This window comes from Siphateles boraxobius, unplaced genomic scaffold, assembly GCF_051911475.1.
Source record: "Siphateles boraxobius isolate OS27281-9 unplaced genomic scaffold, OSU_SipBor_1 6, whole genome shotgun sequence".
Classification (NCBI taxonomy): Eukaryota; Metazoa; Chordata; class Actinopteri; order Cypriniformes; family Leuciscidae; genus Siphateles; species Siphateles boraxobius.
The window spans coordinates 657,501-662,948 of NW_027509186.1; the positions used below are offsets into that span (position 1 = coordinate 657,501).

Below are 5,448 nucleotides of genomic sequence, written 5' to 3' on the forward strand. Positions count from 1 at the left end.
CTGTTACCAATCAAATTAATTAATTTACACTGAAAAATTACAACTGCATTAAATAATGTTACGAGATTGTTTTAAATATTTTTTGAAGATACAAAAAAGATATTGGAAAGAATTATAGCCTACTTGTAAACACGAAACTAAACCACCAGTAGGGGGCGTCAGGTGACTGTCTTAATGAGTGAGTTATTCGGTCATTTATTCAAATGATTCGTTCAAACGGCTGAATCGTTAAGGAATGAGGTAGTTGTTTAATGGGTCATTGAATCTTTGACTCAATCGATTCATTCAAAGCGCGGAATCATTCAGTAATGCAGTTATGTGTTCCGGTGAGCTGCGCTGTGGTTCTTGGGATGTTTGTTTGGAACTATTTTCGCTGCTCAAATAGAAAAACAGTCAATATTGTGTCTAAAATGTAAGTGACTTGATATTGATTACTTGTTTATTGAACTGTCATATGAAATCAGTGTCATATTTTCAATCGTGATGGTATTCAGCAGTCGTGGTGCTTAACTGTATCATATCATATATTATAAATATGAAAACTCCACATTAATTTTTTAACCGCTCTATGTTCATTAAGTTTCTTTGTGTGAACTGCGCTCATTGTTTCCATTTCTCCTCATGAGGCGCGAGACTCAACAGCACAACCGTATTACCAGTCTGCGGCTGTTTGCGGATTGGTTGTCAGTGCGAATGTCGGCAGATATTTTTTTAACGATAAAAATTAAAAAAATAAAATACATTTTAAATGTACAAATATTTTAGGTAAACAACAATAGTCCAAGTTTAGGAAACATTTTTATTAAAACTTTAAAAGAGAATTCTCCATCTATTTTAGGTGTGCCAGCTGCTACTGTGGGTGGCACCGGCACACCCTGGCACACCCGTGGCTACGCCAGTGCCCTGTAGACAGGCCAGCCTATATAAATATCATATTAAGCAGAAATGTGAAATGTACCTTATTAGAGGATTGATATCTGGATTGATGCGTGAAGAATGCACTTCCACAGCAGTCACGAGTAACAGCAGGAATAGGCGGTTAAAGTTGTCTATGCTTAATTTGATTTGAAGACAGTCACGAGACCGCTTACTCCAGGGGTCTCCAACCTTTTTTCATTTGAGAGCTACTTTTTAAAAAACATAGTGGCCGAGAGCTACTCATGTAATACAATACTTTAATCTCTTAAATAATGTCTCATAACTCTCATATTAACAACTATTTAAACTGTTTTAGACCTAAAAGAGTTTTTGTAGGCTCATATGTCACCCTTAAATGTCAGAGAAAAGAACAGAATCAGAGATAAATTTTTTTAAAGAAAATTGTACTTTGCATATTATACTGTAAAAACAAAACCTAATTATAGTTGATTTTATAGTGCATCTTAACTAGAGATGAAATGGCATGGAAATTTCATTTCATGATTATAGTGACCAAAATGATCACGGTTATCACAGAATCCTGTTCAAAAAGTACTAATACTAGCTACACAATAAAATCAATTCACCAAGTTTTATGTCGAAAACCAGCAAATAACAAATATAATTAGCATTAATATGCACTTTTTGTTACATAAACATTAAAATAACAACATTAAAAATGATGGCCAGATTTTAAAGGAGTACTGGACATTTTATCTACTAGTATGTAGCCTACAAGTTCAAACCTTTTTTGACAAAAAAGATTTATAAAAAGAAACCTTGCATATTTCAGCCTTTTAATCATTTTTATAAAAAGAATGAGTCAAAAAAGATAAATTACTGACGTTTACAATGCACATTAGCTTATCTTTTATTATTAATAGTAAAATTCGGTCGTTGCTATGCAACCATCCACTGCGCTCTCCACAATGACAAAGAAGTTTTAGAAGTTAATGCATTTTTTCATCTCACTGCGCCTGGAAAAAATTAGTGCGTCGCTTCAATTATGAGCTTCCTACATTTGAAATAACGAACTTGAGCGTGAAAAAGACGCTATATGTGAACGGCCCCTTGGCGAGCTACCTCCAATCAGGCCACGAGCTACTGTTAGCTCGCGAGCGACGTGTTGGAGACCCCTGGCTTACTCAATCCAATCACGTTGATGGATAAAAATAAAATACATTTAAAACAAACATGTAACGAGTAACGACCACAAACAGAAGGAAAATAGCGGAGAAAAAGTACCGATACATCACTTAAAATGTACTCAAGTAAAAGTAAAATTACAAAAATTTTAAACTACTCAAAAAAGTACAATTTCTGAAAAAAACTACTTAATTACAGTAACGTGAGTATTTGTAATTCGTTACTTCACACCCCTGATTATCATCAGTCTATTAGGCTGCATTCCCACTAATTTTTAAATACATTTTGACATAGCAGACGTTTTGACGGCCATTCTGAATCTTCAAAGAAGGAAACGCTATGCATTGGAGGACACTCTTTTTTCTGCGCCAATACGATTAATTTTGCTGTGCGTTCCCACGCAGCACGCACGCTTCTCCAGCAAGAGCCCGGATAGCTCAGTTGGTAGAGCATCAGACTTTTAATCTGAGGGTCCAGGGTTCAAGTCCCTGTTCGGGCGAACGAGCCTCTTTTTGTGGAGCGGTACGTTTTGTTGTTGAGTTCTTGCTCATCTACACTGTCCTCGGGCAGCGACGCTGCAAGGCACCAATCCACAAACGACATGCCCCTTTCAACCAGCTTGTAGTCGTGGCCGAGTGGTTAAGGCGATGGACTAGAAATCCATTGGGGTCTCCCCGCGCAGGTTCGAATCCTGCCGACTACGTTGACAGCCTGCGCCTGCTTTAGTTTGTAACCTTCTGGAGGCCTAGCTTAAATTTTATAAAAGGAAAAAAAGTCACTGTTACAGGATTACCCTTGAAAAGAGTTATGTTGGTAAGAAACAGTTTTGTCTGCAAGCTAAAGATGACAAGGCCCCTTTGTATTCAGGGACACGTCAGGTAGACTGGTAGCTCGCCATGATCGTATAGTGGTTAGTACTCTGCATTGTGGCTGCAGCAACCCCGGTTCGAATCCGGGTCATGGCAAGATTTTCTGGGTGCCATTGAAATTGAGCTCCATGTCACCAGCTGTCCTCACCCCGTCCTTCAGACTACTCTTTTTGTGCACGGCGCGTGCCTTTGAGGTGCTCTGGATGTTCGAGTGAATTGAAACTGGGACCTTCTTTGAAAGCACGAGCTCTCAGGTTCGAACCTTTAGAGAAAAGACTGAAAACGAAACGCTCCTATTTATTTCGGAAGAATCTTGCTTCAGAGAGAATATGGTGCGTGTATATTTTCTAATCGCTAGGTGTCAGTACACTCGCTGGCTGTTACCTAGAGTGCCGCGGGCTTGCTATTTGCTACAAACAACTGCGCCTTTGACACAAGTTTACAATAACGATAAGAGTCAACAGCATTGAAGCGTGTGAAGAGGCTTTCCAGACAAGTAGCAGTGAGTTTTTGTTCTTTTTCCTAGCATTATTTTCCTTTAATTACTATTATCATCAGTCTATTAGGCTGCATTCCCACTAATTTGCAGTACACTCGCTGGCTGTTACCTAGAGTGCCGCGGGCTTGCTATTTGCTACAAACAACTGCGCCTTTGACACAAGTTTACAATAACGATAAGAGTCAACAGCATTGAAGCGTGTGAAGAGGCTTTCCAGACAAGTAGCAGTGAGTTTTTGTTCTTTTTCCTAGCATTATTTTCCTTTAATTACTATTATCAACAGCATTGAAGCGTGTGAAGAGGCTTTCCAGAAAAGTAGCAGTGAGTTTTTGTTCTTTTTCCTAGCATTATTTTCCTTTAATTACTATTATCATCAGTCTAATAGGCTGCATTCCCACTAATTTGCAAATATATTTTGACATAGCAGACGTTTTGACGGCCATTCTGAATCTTCGAAGAAGGAAACGCAATGCATTGGAGGACACTCTTTTTTCTGCACCAATACGATTCATTTTGATGTGAGTTCGCACGCAGCACGCACGTTCCTCGAGAAAGAGCCCGGATAGCTCAGTCGGTAGAGCATCAGACTTTTAATCTGAGGGTTCAGGGTTCAAGTCCCTGTTCGGGCGAACGAGCCTCTTTTTGTGGAGCGGTACGTTTTGTTGTTGAGTTCTTGCTCATCTACACTGGCCTCGGGCAGCGACGCTGCAAGGCACCAATCCACAAACGACATGCCCCTTTCAGCCAGCTTGTAGTCGTGGCCGAGTGGTTAAGGCGATGGACTAGAAATCCATTGGGGTCTCCCCGCGCAGGTTCGAATGCTGCATTCCCACTAATTTGCAAATATATTTTGACATAGCAGACGTTTTGACTGCCATTCTGAATCTTCAAAGAAGGAAACGCTATGCATTGGAGGACACTCTTTTTTCTGCGCCAATACGATTAATTTTGCTGTGCGTTCCCACGCAGCACGCACGCTTCTCGAGCAAGAGCCCGGATAGCTCAGTCGGTAGAGCATCAGACTTTTAATCTTTTAAATTTTTTTTTTCTATCAAATTTTTTTTTTTTTTTTGTTATGCTGTAATATTATGGTCCAACATCTTGTGTTGTTAAAAGAAAGTGGCTGGTATTCAGAACGTTCTTCCCAAATATTCCCAAAGCCAAGTCAGCTGAGAGGATTGAGCTCCGTAATAATCCTCTGTTTTAGACACACATCTACACACATACCACCACCCAACCCCAAAAAACACACCCACCCACCCAACCAACAACCCAACCAACAACCCAACAACCCAACACACACTTTTGTTTCTGCATAGATAACAGCGTTTTTTTTTTAACAGGAGTTTTGCTCCAACCCTAATCAATCACACCTTAAAAAGCAAATTAAAGTAAAGGGTAAAGCTACAAGCAGGTGAATTTTTTCAAGGTTGGAGGTAAACTGCGGGAAAGGGCTAGAGTTGAAAATCCCTGATTTATAAGATTTTTCTTTTCATAAGAACTTACATTTTTCCCCACAAAATGTTTTTTACTATCCTTGTAGGGACATTTGGTCCTGGACCACACACACAGGTTGGTATTCCCTGTTTTATGCGAACTTTTCATAGGCATGATTTTTATACTGTATAGACTCCATCCCTTCAACCCTAAACCTACCCATCACTGAAAACTTTCTGCAGTTTTACATTTTCAAAAAACATAATTTGGTGTTGTCTCTGCTCCGCCATGGTGCCCTGCTCTCCGTGTTCCCTTGTATTGGTTTGGTTTTGGCTTTGTTTTCATTAAGGTACCACACCTGCACTTAAATACATTTTTCCTGTCTGCCATTCTTGCTTCCCCCATATAATAGTACGCATTACTGTACTGCTGTAACAATATAAATGTAAGTGTAATACAAGTATATAATAACACAAGTATACAATAATATAAGTGTAATACTGATAATGCAAAAGGTATATAAACATAAAGACGGGATATTCCCAGTAGTGTTTTGTGTTATCACATCACTGTGTTGTT

General features: G+C 39.2%; 4 non-coding genes across 4 annotated transcripts; all 4 read left to right on the top strand.

Annotated features, from left to right (window-relative positions):
- The first annotated feature begins 2,490 nt into the window (after nucleotides 1-2,490).
- Nucleotides 2,491-2,563, top strand: trnak-uuu (transfer RNA lysine (anticodon UUU)). The gene has a single exon. It is a non-coding gene; the product is annotated as a tRNA-Lys (tRNA).
- A 122-nt stretch (nucleotides 2,564-2,685) lies between these two features.
- On the top strand, nucleotides 2,686-2,767 carry trnas-aga (transfer RNA serine (anticodon AGA)). Its single transcript has one exon. It is a non-coding gene; the product is annotated as a tRNA-Ser (tRNA).
- Nucleotides 2,768-2,957: 190 nt separating this feature from the next.
- Nucleotides 2,958-3,029, top strand: trnah-gug (transfer RNA histidin (anticodon GUG)). Its single transcript has one exon. It is a non-coding gene; the product is annotated as a tRNA-His (tRNA).
- Nucleotides 3,030-3,988: 959 nt separating this feature from the next.
- trnak-uuu (transfer RNA lysine (anticodon UUU)) lies at nucleotides 3,989-4,061 on the top strand. The gene has a single exon. It is a non-coding gene; the product is annotated as a tRNA-Lys (tRNA).
- Nucleotides 4,062-5,448: the final 1,387 nt, after the last annotated feature.